General features: G+C 38.0%; 1 pseudogene; it reads right to left on the reverse strand.

Moving 5' to 3' along the window:
* Positions 1–8,008: 8,008 nt before the first annotated feature.
* On the reverse strand, positions 8,009–8,892 carry LOC120178789 (annotated as a pseudogene).
* Between the last annotated feature and the right edge of the window lie 5,698 nt (positions 8,893–14,590).

The following is a 14,590-nucleotide window of genomic DNA, read 5'->3' on the forward strand; positions in this document are numbered from 1 at the left end:
GTACTGAAGAGGATAGAAAGGAGGTTAGAATTGGCACAACTTTTTTAGCTGAAGCAAGATAAAACCTTATAGTCTTACTTCAGGAATATAGAGATGTGTTAGCCTGGTCGTATCGAGATATGACAGGACTAGATACAGATATGGTAGTTCATAAACTGCCAATTAAGCCAGAGTGCAAACCCGTGCAACAGAAACTGAGAAGGATGCGACCTGAGATGCTCCTTAAAATTAAAGAAGAAGTCAAAAGCAATTTGATGTTGGTTTCCTTCAGGTGGCCAAGTATCCGGAGTGGGTGGCCAACATAGTGCCAATTCCGAAGAAAGATGAGATGGTTCGCATGTGCGTCGATTACCTGGACCTTAATAAGGCGAGCCCTAAAGATAACTTTCCTCTGCCTCACATTGATACGTTGGTAGACAATACAGCCAAGAACTCTTTCTTTTCATTCATGGATGGATTTTCGGGATATAATCAGATCAAGATGCATCCTGAAGACATGGAGAAGACCATATTCGTCATGATGTGGGGAACTTTCTGCTACAAATTGATGCCCTTCGGATTGAAGAATGTCGGGTCCACATATCAGAGAGTTATGGTGACCCTGTTCTACGACATGATGCACAAAGAGATCGAAGTTTATGTCGATGACATGATTGTCATGGCACAAACTAAGAATGAACATGTTGAGAACTTGAGAAAGCTCTTCCAGAGATTGTGGAAGTTCCAACTAAGATTGAACCCTAGCAAGTGCACCTTCAAGGTAACACCATGAAACTATTAGGCTTCATGGTCGGCAGAAAAGGCATCGAGGTCGATCCCGATAAAGTTAAGTCTATTCAGAGTTTACCTCCACCACGAACACAAAAAGATGTCAGAGGTTTTCTGGGCAGATTGAACTATATAGCACGGTTCATATCTCAGCTAACCGACAAATGTGATACAATCTTCTATTTTCTCTGAAAAAACATTCCAGGAGCATGGGATGAAAAATGCTAGATTGCATTCGAGAAAGTAAATGAGTATTTATCTCACACTCCTGTCCTGATGTCCCCTATCACGGAAAAACCTTTGTTCTTGTACCTATCCATATTTGAAAACTCAATGGGATGTGTCCTGGTTCAACATGATGAATTTGGAAGAAAAGAAAGAGCCATCTATATCTGAGCAAGAAATTCACTAATTGCGAGGTCAGATATCCTCATATCGAGAAGGTTTGTTGTGCTCTAGTCTGGGCTACAAAAGACTCCGAAAATATTGTATCATACCACTTGGCTGATCTCCAAGTTAGATCCTTTAAAGTACATGATGGGTGTACCTGCTTTATCTGGAAGGTTAGCCCGATGACAGATGCCCTTGTCTGAATTTGAAATCAAGTACGTGAGCCAGAAAGCAATCAAATGAAGTGTCATATCAGAGTTCTTCACAAGTAGAACCGATGAGAATTACGAGTCTTTGGACTTTGACTTCTCAGACGAAGACTTGATGGCTATATCCTTAGAAAAAGCAAGTACTTCCACGGATAGTTCCTGGAGAATGCATTTTGATGGTGCATCAAATGCATTAAGACATGGCATCGGGGCAATCCTAATCTCTCCAGAAGGGAGTCGCTACCCATTTACCAGCAAACTAAACTTTGATTGCACAAATAACATGGTAGAATACGAGGCTTGTATCTTGGGAATTCGGGCTGCACTAGGGCAAAATATAAGGACTTTATGGGTGTACGGAGACTCAGCCTTAGTAATCTATCAACTCTGAGGAGAATAGGAAACCAAGGATGTAAGTTGTTAGAGTACCAGAAACTAGTAGTGGATCTGCTCGAAGAGTTCGACGAAGTCACATTCCACTACGTGCCTTGAGAAGAAAATCAAATGGTTGACGCTTTAGCTACCTTGGCAGCCGCATTCAAGGCTGGCGGGGAGTCTGAAATGATGGCAATTGACATGCAGTCGTATGAGTACCTGGATCATTGCTACCAAATTAAAGAAGTGAAAGAAACTAAGCCCTTGTACTACGATATTCTGCAGTATATCAAGTATCGAAATTATCCAGAGGAAGTCACCGAAACCGTTAAAAGAACCATTAGAAGGATGAGAGCTGGATACGTCCTTGACGGGGATGTCTTGTACAAGAAAAGCCATAATCAAGTCCTATTAAGGTGTGTCGATGCTGAAGAGGCAAAAATGATAGTGGAAGAAATACATGATGGAGTTTGTGGAACCCATGCAAATGGGCATATGATGTCAAGACAAATAATGAGATGCGGATACTTTTGGTCCACACTAGAAAGTGAAACATCAATTATGCCAGGAGATGTTATAAGTGTCAAATTTACAGAGACAAAATCAATGTTCCACCTCATCCACTTAATTTAATGATGTCACCATGGCCGTTCTCTGTGTGGGGCATGGATGTTATCGGGAAAATCCATCCGAAGGCTTCAAATGGTCACTGATTCATTCTTGTGGCAATTGATTACTTTACAAAGTGGGTAGAGGCTGCGTCATATGCCAGTTTCACTCAATCCACTATTTGCAAGTTTTTGAAGAAAGAAATCATATATCGGTATGGTCTACCTGAAAAGATCATCATCGATATCGCTACAAACTTGAACAACAATATGATGAATGCTGCTTATGAACAGTTCAACATAAAGAATCACAATTATACTGCTTATAGACCAAAGATGAACGGAGCAGTAGAATCAGCAAATAAAAACATTAAGAAGATAGTGGAAAAACAATTGAAACGTACAAAGACTGGCATGAGAAGTTTCCTTTTGCTTTGTTCATTACCGAACCTCGACTGGACAACTCCATTTTCACTAGCTTATGGAATGGAAGCAGTGCTGCCCATTGAAGTAGAGATTCCGTCACTCCGGGTCTTGACAGAAGTCAAACTGGATGATGCGGAATGTGTGCAATCCAGATATGATCAGCTTAATCTGATAGATGAAAAGAGACTGAAAGCCATTCACCATGGTTAAATCTATCAGAAACGGATGATTCGAGCACGTGACAAGAAGGTGCGCCCGAGAATATTCTGCGAAGGAGATCTGGTGCTAAAAATAATTTGGCCAATCCATAAAGACTTCCGAGGAAAAAGGACGCCAAATTGGGAAGGACCTTATGTCGTGAAAAAAGCCTTTTCCAGATGAGCCCTTGTCTTGGCTGAGATGGACGGACCTGAACTACCACATCCCATCAATTCGGATGCAGTCAAGAAATACTTCGCTTAGGATGAAAACCCGAAAGGGCGTCCTAAGTCGAAGAAAGAAAAAAAAAGAAAAGAAAAAAAAATTTAGGGTGAAAACCCGAAAGGGCACCCTAAATTAAAAAAAAGGGAAAAAAGAGAAAAAGAGAAAAAAGAACAAAAGGAAAAAGAAAAAAGGTTCAAGATGAAAACCCGCAAAGGGTGTCTTGCAACCAAGTATGGGTCCAAGTTGAAAACCCGAAAGGGTGATTTGGATATCGATCAAGAAATCCAGACAGTGGAAATATCCCGACATCTGAATCTTCTACAGACTCAATGAATCGAAGAAAGGTTGCACTCTCCAGAATATTATCGTATTTTCAAAGATCCCTTGGCAAAGGCTGCGTTCAAAGTCACCTAACAGCTTTTCAGCTCAGAAGTGCCCACATTATCGAGATCTCATGCTTCATCATGTATTCATTTTCCAAAATGTTTGTCATGTATTATCTGTTCTTTTTCTCCCTTATGAATAAAACAATCTTTTCTCTAAATCAATTCCTTTTGAGCATCTTGAATTGAAAGTAAACCTAATGATTTATTTATTTTTGCAAGAGATAATCACATATTACTGTACAAAGATACGTTGAAAAGTACAGGTACCCGAAAGTCGATCAAGGCTCATGCACATACTTGAGATGGTCGAGAAGTATTTCCCAAATCAAGAAACAAATAGAATGTGCACATCAGATTTGAATATTTGAAGAATTCAAGATCAGGGATCAAAACTTCAAGATTCCAGAGTCAAGATTCCAAACATGCAACCGGAGATTGAGATTTCCCTCCACAAAATAACATATGTTGCATGCATTTTAGGCATACCTAAGAGCATTGCATCCATAACATCGCATATGTGCATATCCTCTCAGGTTTTATCTAGAGCTAATTTTAACTTCGCAGCGAAGCAGATTGGACTCGAAACGACACAATTTGCTCGAGAGTATATTTCAACTTCACGACGAAGGATATCTAGCTCAAAGCCAAACTTCACAATAAAGGGGTCATCCACGGTTTCAACTTCACAACGAAGGGAATTGTGTCCACCCGCAACATACAATACTTGGATTTCAACTTCACGACGAAGGATATTCAAGGCAAGGCTCAACTTCACGATGAAGGGGCCATCCATAATTTCAACTCCACAACAGAGGATATCGTACCCACACATCCAAATTTCAACTCCACGACGGGGATATCATGTCATTTGAGGCTCAACTTCACGACGAAGGGGCTTCCCAGTTCCAGAGCCAATTTCAACTTCACAGCGAAAGATATTGGACTCAAGACAACACAAGCTCAACTTCACAACAATGGGCGATTGATTGTCAACAAATAACTTTTTCAATTTTATTCAGGTCAATTTCGACTTCACGATGAAAAATATTAGACTCGAGACAGCACAAGCTCAACTTCACGGGTGAAGGGGCGGCTAGCTTTCAACAAACAATTTCCCAGTTCCATAACCAATTCAACTTCAAAACGGAGGATATTGGACTCGGAACTATACAACTTACTTGGATTTCAACTTCACGAAGAAGGATATCCAATTACCAGGCTCAACTTCACGACGAATGAAACACTCGCAGTTTCAACTTCACGACGAAGGGAATCATACACACAAGCAACATCCATCTCTAGATTAGATTTCAACTTCACGATGAAGGATATCCAAAGAAGGAGTCTGTCAATAAACTTTCCAGTTTCAGAGTCAATTTCAACTTCACAGTGAAGGATATTGGCCTCGAAACAACGCAACTTACATTGGATTTCAACTTCACGACAAAGGATATCCAATTCCCATGCTCAACTTCACGAAGAAGGGGCCATACGATTCCCACTTCACAACGAAGGGTATCATACTGCAATAATTGACCCAACTTCACGACGAATGAGTCTGTAATACAGCAACACCGAAGTCTTCAAGACAAGTGTCACCTTCACGACGAAGTATCTTGAGCCAGAAGACGATTCAGAGGTCACTCACCAAAAGCTTTGAGTTTGATTTCAACTTCACGACGAAGGATATCGTGCTCAAAAGTCTCCAGCTCAACTCAACTTCACGGCGAGGGAGTCATTTTCGTGATTTAATCCAAATATCGAATTTTAACTCTACGACAGAGGACATTCGATATAGACGAATTTTGGTGTATTTTAATCTTTGCTCTATTTCGTTACACGATAATGAGCAAAGAGGGGCAGCTGAAGACACCAAATCTTGACCAACTAATGTTTATATTATATAATAATATTTATATTCATTTTTTTGGTTTTCTACAGGGCCCAGGAATAAATAAACGTTGTAGCCTAACGAGTGGCCCAAGTACAAGCCAGCAGACCCAACACACGCAACCCACTGAAGCTAGGGTTTTCAGAACCCTAGCGAGACTGTCATCTAGCACCACAATGAGGGAAACCCGTCCCAGTCGAGGACTCCTCGCCATGCAGTCCCCATTGTACACGCCTCTCAACAGCCTGAGTTCTCCGACGCAAGGAAATCACACGAAGCCAACCGTTAATAACAAGCAAAGCGGCATATTAGTTTAGGACTTCAACAACCAAATCGAGTTTTACTCGGATTAGAACTCTAAAAATAGGTTGTGTTTCCATTATAAATAGATGTAACACACACACAAGGATTTATACAAAAGCACAAACACGATTACTAGAGAAAAATCACAGCTAACCGCAAGAGATATTCGAAGCATTTTTGTAATAGTCGAAGACAAAAAGAAAAGAAATAAAGGTATAGTTTACCTCGATTTGGCGTTTTTCTTTGTGCATGTTGCATTCATGGTTCCTTTTCTTTGATTTTTGCTTCGAAACAGCCAATGAACCGGGGCGTTTTCAATATCTACTTCCGTAGATCTAGCCCCCGAGGCTGTGTTTTTGAAAAAATATTCGGATTTTTAAAACAAGGAGGTGATGAACTTTCAGAAAGTAAAAAATCATATTTTACAGCCGATGACCGGCGGCCGACGCCTTCAGCGGAGGCGGCGAGGCGGCGTATGGCGGCCGGGATCTGGAAATTGGCCCTGTTTTTCATTTCTAAAGAACATGCGAGAGCATTTGAGGATAAGGGGGATGAGGCTTTTGTTTACAAATGAGGATTTAACAAATTTTTGCTTAATTTTTAAGTTATATAGCTGACCCGTTTGGACCGTGACCCGACCCGCTCATCCCTCAGACCCACGTGTTTCTATTCAAAAGAGGGTAAATCACCCTTTTAGTCCCACTGAGATGCAATTTACTTATTTTGGCCCCTAAATCGATTTTAAGCCCAAACTTTTCACAACTTTACCCTTAAATTTTGTTTTTTTTCAATTTAGCCCCTATTAACTTCAATTTGTCTATTCAATTTTAATTTTTTTATTATTTGTTTTTCGTATTATTTTCGATATATATATTACGTTTTATTAGTTTATTATTATTAGTATATATATATATATATATTATATTTCCTATTTTATTTCTTATATATATATATATATACTTTTGGTTTTCTATTTTCTATTTATTATTATTTTACCTTATATATATATATATATATATATATATATATATATATACTTTTTATATTTTATTTACTTATTTATCTATTTTATTTTTTTTATTCTCTATTTTTATCTTTTTATTTTCCTTTTATTTTTACTTATTTATTTATCTGCATTATCATCTTTTTTATTTAGTTGTTTGCTGTATATATTAGTATTATTATTTTCTTCATTTATTTATTTATTTATTCTATTCATTTTTATATTTACTTTATTTTTATCTTATTTATTTTTTATTACTTTCCTTATTTCATTCCTTTTACTTTCTTTATTTTCATTATTTCTTCTAACACATATTTTGACTTTTAAAGAGCACATTTTCAATCAATCAGAGGGAAGTAATTTGGATCGATATTTTACCTTTTAATTTAACTTTCAATTTTCTTAACATAAGACAAATGGAAATTACGTAGTACCGAAAGGAGTTCAAGGGTGCTAACCCTTCCTTGAATGTAACCGACTCCCGAATTCGACACATCTTTAGTAAGACACGGATCAGGTAAGTAATAAGGTATCCGATCTACCCATTTGTTTTAAAATAAAAGATCGGTAGCGACTCCTAATCCATTTTCCTAAGTCGAAGCCCAACTCGGTGGCCAACCGAAAGACGGTTCTAACTTTAAAAATATTTAGGTAGATCGGACAACATCTTACCTGATCTGTGTTTTACCAGAAATATGTAGGGTTCGGGAGTCGGTTACGGTCAAAGAAGGATTAGCACCCTTGAACCGCCCTTTCGGTACCAATTAATTTGTCGGTTGTCTTTAATTGTGAAAATAAATCGAAATTTAAAAATTAATTTTGAATTGTCTACCTTTGATCGATTGAAATTGCTACTGAAAAAGTCAAAAAGATGTTAGGTGATAAAATAAAAGAAATATCAAATAGAAATTAAAAAATATATATAATTTAACCGTTAAAATAAAAAAGGATTAAATTAAATATGATATACATAATGGATTAATCCTTTAATAATGCATATAGTGACACCTTCCACATGATGCTTGCGCCAGGTCTCTCCACGTGTATTCAAGAATGCATGGAAAGATTAGAAAGGCAAATAGAAAGTGATGGAAAGATAAGCGGGAAAAGAAATATAGTGAGAGATTTTGAGTTGTAGTGGTGAGCCAAATCACGAAGTTAATGCATTCGAAATGGAATCTGAAATAAGTCGAACTTCAAATAGATTATTCTCTCCCTTCCCAACTTCAGCTTTGTTTCCGAACATTTATCATCACTGTGACCATAAAAGAGTATGCATAGAAGCTATATACAAGATGAACAAGATGCTTCATGTCCTGAATATGTATAGCAAGACTCAGAAACAGCGGCAAATGTTAACATACCAAAATGCATATGGAAGCAAACCTAGGGTTTACAACACATCTCAAAGCTATTTCCACTGTACTAAAGCAATATATAATTATCAAGATAAAACTGCTTTAAACAATCCCCAATTATGATTAAAAACCAGACAATAAATGCGAAAGAGCAGCAGTCTGAAACATTTATCTATAGATTTAAGCAAGCAACACAAACTTCCAAAAGAAATCTGAAACTCTAAGTCACGTGCTAATTTAAATCCATATTATAAAACTTAACTCGGGATAAGCATGCATGACCATATTAATCCATTAAGAACAACAAAACGAACCATAAAACTTCCTCCACGGTAACTCTTTCGAATCTTGCCTAGCACCTCTTCCACCGAACTTCCTCTGCTCGCGCCTCCTGGGATCAGCCACTAGCCAAGTCCTATCGTACCTGACCAAAATATCCTTAATCTCCTTCTTGCTCTGCTCATCGACGTACTTCTGGTAAAAAGCCACGAGTGCTTTAGCGATGCTTTGGCGGATAGCGTAAATCTGAGAAAGTGTGACCTCCCCTTGACTCTGATCCTTATGTCGACGCCAGCGAAACGGTGACGGCCGAGGAGAAGGATTGGCTCAACGGCCTTGAAGCGAAGGATCCGGCTCAACAAGCTCGAGGACACCATTGATCTGATCAACCACGGCCTCTCTTGCAGTACGTTACAGCCAAAATTTTCACCATGAGTTTCCTTTAATCCTTCCTTTTCTCAATAATCAGATCTCCTTCGTGGAGAAGTAATGCAAGATAGCTAAGACCCCTTCACGTGGCCCCCTATTTTTTCCCTTTGCGTAGGTCCCCTTTTTATTATTATATCCAACCAAATATAACCCCAGCAGCCACTAAAAATAGAAGTGTCCATCTCCCCTCACCCCACAAAAGACGTGAGGTGAGTGCACAACCGACTCCCCACGAATAGGAACAGTTGAGATACGTGGGGTGGGGTTGGAGTTGAATGGGTTAAGTGCTGCTGGGTTTAATTTGTTGGGTTGAATTGTGTCGGCCTGCACAAATGTAATAAATTATTAATAATAATAATAATAATAATAAATAAATAAATAAAATGTTTCGTAAACCAGGACAAAAACGAGTGTCTACAGCTGCCCCTCTTTGCACATTTTTGTGTTAACAATAATAGGGCAAAGATGAAGATGAAAATAATAGTGTTTGTTGTGACACTAAGTCGATCCATTGGGCACGATATCCTTCTTCGTTGAGTTGAAATCGTGGTAACTTATTCGTTGTGAAGTTGAGCCTTGAATTGGATATCATTCGTCGTGAAGTTGAATCCAATCTTCAAGATGAATGTTGATGTTTTGAGACCAATATCCTTCGCCGTGAAGTTGAAATTGACTCTGAAACTGTAAAGTTTATTGACAGACACTCATTCTTTGAGTTGGATATCCTTCGTCGTGAAGTTGAAATCCAAATCTGGAGATGGATGCTGCTTGTGTGCACGATTCCCTTCATCGTGAAGTTGAAACTGTGGATGGCCCCTCCGTCGTGAAGTTGAGCCTTGAATTTGATATCCTTCGTCATGAAGTTGAAATCCAATTAAGTTATATTGTTTCGATTCTAATATCCTCCGCCGTGAAGTTGAAATTGGCTCTGAAATTGGGAAGCCCCTTCGTCATGAATTTAAGCCTCAAATGGCACGGTATCCTCTATCGTGGAGTTGAAATCGTGGATGTGTGGGTACGATATCCTCCGTCGTGGAGTTGAAATCGTGGATGGCCCCTTCGTCGTGAAGTTGAGCCTTGACTTGAATATCCTTCGTCGTGAAGTTGAAATCCAAGTAAGTTGTATTGTTTCGAGTCCAATATCCTCCGCCGTGAAGTTGAAATTGGCTCTGAAACTGGAAGCCCCTTTCATCATGAAGTTGAGCCTCAAATAGCACGATATCCTCCATCGTGGACTTGAAATCGTGGATATGTGGGTACGATATCCTCCGTTGTGGAGTTGAAATTATGGATGGCCCCTTCGTCGTGAAATTGAGCCTTGACTTGATATCTTTCGTCGTGAAGTTTGAAATCCAAGTAAGTTGTATTGTTTAGAGTTTAATATCCTCCACCGTGAAGTTGAAATTGGCTCTGAAACTGGGAAGCTCCTTCGTCGTGAATTGAGCCTCAAATGGCATGATATCCTCCGTTGGGAGTTGAAATCGTGGATGTGTGGATACGATATCCTCTGTTGTGGATTTGAAATCGTGGATGGCCCCTTCGTCGTGAAGTTGAGCTTGACTTGAATATCCTCGTCGTGAAGTTGAAATCCAAGTATGTATTGTTTCAAGCCCAATATCCTTCGTTGTGAAGTTGAAATTGACTTTGAACGAAATTGAAAAGTTATTTGTTAACAATCAATCGCCCCTTCGTTGTGAGTTGAGCTTGTGTTATCTTGAGTCTAATATCCTTCGCTGTGAAGTTGAATTTGACTCTGAATAAAACTGAAAAGTTATTTGTTGACAGTCGCCCCTTCGCTGTGAATTTAAGCAACCACCATCAATTTCCGAATGCGATTTTGAATCGAGTATCTTTCATCTTGAAGTTGAAATTTGACTCTAAAAGCTGTAAAAATTATATGTGCTAACATGATAAATGTGATGCTCTTAAGTATCTTTAAGATGCATTCAACATGAATGATTATGTTTTATCTCTTAGATTGGAGTCTCGTGTTTTGTCTGCAATCTGGTCCGTGAATCGATTGTGCCCATTGTTTTTTCAAGCTTTGGCTTTACAGACCTTTCATATATGAGATTGTTCTGTTTGAAAATGTTTTCTCATTTTTCTTGTTTTAAGAGGGAAAATGATAAAAATGTTGTAAAATATATTTGCAATTGAATCAAATTATAAACATGAGTTCAAAGTATATCAAAGGAATCAATAGCTCTTTTAATGCTTTCAGAGTTACACTCTTTGACAAATGTTCAAATGGATGAGTTGGCTTTAGGTTGGCCTCCTTTCTAAGGTTTCGGTCATCATCCAAATGTAATTTTTTGAATATCGCAACATGTTTTTTGTTTCGCATTTTAATTGGGTACGGACAAAATGACGCAATTAACATGATCAATTATTAGACCTTTTATTTTGGTCCTTTGAAATCTTCCATTTATTCAAGCTTGGTAGGCTCCTCTAACAAAGGCAGTGCAAAAATATCGGTCTAAAATGAAATTCTTGAGTGCTCGTGTGAAATTGACTATAACAGGTGTTCCTTAACTCTCTTAGTCCATCATTACCGAAAAATTTCTTGCTTTGATTTAATTTGTTGTTATCCTGGCTAGCTGAATCCATAAAGCTAGGGTGCTTAACCAATTGCTTTATAAGGACAACTTAACATTATAATCAGTTTTATCAGTTAACTGAAGGGTTCATCTCATCACAAAGTCTTTAGTCGGACAATAGCAGTGGAGCAAACACCGAATTGTCAGTGTTTCGAGCAATGTCATGGTTTGAACGTAATCTACTCATAAGGCTAGGGCTTTCAAGTTTCCTCTATAACCAATTTCCTTAGTGAAATAGATCAATATTTACGGATTTAATTTCTTAAGATTGTCAAGAAGAACCTATAGTCTAGGTGTTGTTGAAAGTCAAAATTTCATCTTTAAGTTCAATTTTCAAGCAACTAACCTAAACTAGATTCACTTACTCGACTATTCTATCTGTAAAGATAATATCATCATTGAACGTCTTAAATTAAAAGCATAGTAATGTCATATGCAAAATGAGCCCCTATTGTCCTCGCCTTATGAATTGAAAAGGTTATATTGGTTAATTGCAAGAGCAGGGTACGGTGTTTGAGTGTATTCTGGGTAAAGTAAAAAGTCCTTGTTTTAAAATCATGTTACTTTGTCAGAGATCTGTAACTTTGAACCATTTACAGAGTTTCTTAATTCAGTTGATATTCAAAGAATTGCAAGTTTGCAAATGTGATTCATTGCTCGTCATCATTAAAGTAACATAATTTATTCAAATGTTTCTTACAAAACTTGAGAAAAAATGAAAAAACAAAACTCAAACAGAATGCCTCAAATGATGAAATGATCTTCTTCACTTGGATGCCCCCGAGTTGTTGAAGTCGATCCACTTCTGTTATGTATTTTCTGTACGATTCTCTTGAATGTGGATTAGTTCTCGATAGTGCGACCTGGGACACCACTATGATATTCGCAATGAGCGTTCTTATTATACTACCTGGGTACGGGGCTTCATGGATTTCTCTGGTATGGTGACACCACATGTGCATCAAAAAAACTGTTGGTAAAGCTCCTTATATGTCATAGGATTGAAATTTCTCATTTTTTATGAAACATGTTAATGTAATAATAATAAAAGGAGAAAAATAATACGAAATATTACAGGAATGCATGATGCATGTAATGTTCGAGGTATTGATCCAAAAATGTTGTTAACTTCCTAAAATGCTACTTTTAAAGCCTTTTTTCACTTAAGTTATTGTTTGTTTAAAAGCTCATTTTAGTCATTTTAGGATCATGTAGTTGCATATAGTTGCATTTGTGTGGTTGTGCTATTTTATTTCTTAATGGTGCTGTTTGAGGGAAAGGTGCAGTTTGTCTATGGTGTGCAGGGAATAGCAAGAAAAAGGATTCTTTGGGAAGTAATGCCGCGGCATCACACGTTGCTAAAGCAGATTGAAATGCCTTGGCATTTCTGGCGCAGAAAAAGATAAAAAGATATTTCTGCATAAGGACAGCTGGCACTGGACAGCTGTCTCTGCACGTGAAGGACTACTGTAACCGCCTGCCAGAGCTGCCAAAGGACCCTGCCACTTGGAGGATAAGATTCATGCACACATGTGATTCTAGGTATGAGGGGTATTTTGCACCCAACAAACCATCATTACCCCTAGATATTTTTTATTATATATGACACCTCATGGGAGAGAGAGATAGAAGGACAGAGAGCACACGCATAGAGCAGAAAAAATCACATTTTTATTTCTTCTTCCTTGGGATATTCCTCCATTGATAAAGCTCCAAGGAGTGCAAGCTAGGCGTCGGAAGAAGCTAGCGAGCTAGGTGGTTCGTGGTGGCAAAGAGGAGACCTCCGGTGGTGCGTCGAAGGCTTCTTCTTACTTCCCTTTTGCTGTTATTTTTCTATTAATTTGTGCGTTGTTGGAACGAATATCTTCATGACTTTGTGTTTGGATATTTTGAACCCCACCATGACTAACTTATTTGTGGTGGTTGGTTGAACGATTGTTTAAACTTTATTTTTTAGGGTATATTTAAGTTTATGTTGGGTTCTTTATTTGCTTTGCTATGAATGCTTCACCATCTAGGCTTGTAAGATACATGGAAATGTCCATCTCTTAGATGAAGGTTAGGTATTCGGAAGAATCCTAAACTAAAAATACTTGTAAGTATTCGAAGAAACGCAAGATAAGATCCTCATAAGCAATGGGTTATGGTATTTTCAAGGGGCTTTGAACCGGCCTAGGAATATTATAACTTAATCCCTTAGATCTCGAAGAGACTAGGATAGATTTCAACGACTAAAAAGGGTGTCTTTATCAATAGGGTAGGCTGTCCAACATCGTTGAGTAAGAGCAGATGCCTTAGCATCCTATTCTGTTAGGTTCTTTTGAACACCTTAGGAAAGCCCTGTCGAGTAGTAAAGATAAGATAGCTTAAATATACTTGAGAAATAAGTTTAGCAACCTTAGACCAATCCTTACCATTCATTTCATTGGAAGCTGTCACGTGAGGATTATTTTCTTTATTTTATTTATTTATCTTTTTATTTACTGTTTTTACCATTTTTCATTGCCTTGACATTTCACCATACTCAATATTAAACATCCATCATTGCCACTGCATTTCCATTTGCTATACCATCACACCATCAATCCACATTCACCAGCATACACATTTCCATTACCGTGACATTTTTATATATCAGACTAACTATACTTAGATAATTTAGTGCGTTTCTTTGGTTAGACTTTCGTAATTTCACCCAATCCCTGTGGAGACGATACTCACTCATAATTATATTAATTGAGCGATTGTGTATACTTGCACATTATTTGCATATATTTATAGTACTCACAACACGCGAACAAGTTTTTGGCGTCGTTGCCGGGGATTGGCAGCTGAATTATTTAGTTTTTGCCAGAGCATTTTATTTTGTTTTACATTTTTATTTTTGTATAGTGTACTTGATATTTTTTTTTTTATTTTTCTGGTTTATTTAGTGTATGCCTAGAAGAATTCTGAAGAGCCTTTGGAACCGATAGAACCTGAGATTGAAAGACTCTTTAGAAGAAGATGTGCTCAAGGAAATATGTATCAGATTGGAAACCAAGGCATTGGTCAAGACGACGGAAATCAGAATGTCGCGGCATTAAACAATGTTGAACCTGCTATCAGGCCTCGTGTTATTCGAGATCATTTAAATCCGATGCTG

Source organism: Hibiscus syriacus, unplaced genomic scaffold (assembly GCF_006381635.1).
Source record: "Hibiscus syriacus cultivar Baekdansim isolate YM2019G1 unplaced genomic scaffold, ASM638163v2 tig00112382_pilon, whole genome shotgun sequence".
Taxonomy (NCBI): domain Eukaryota; kingdom Viridiplantae; phylum Streptophyta; class Magnoliopsida; order Malvales; family Malvaceae; genus Hibiscus; species Hibiscus syriacus.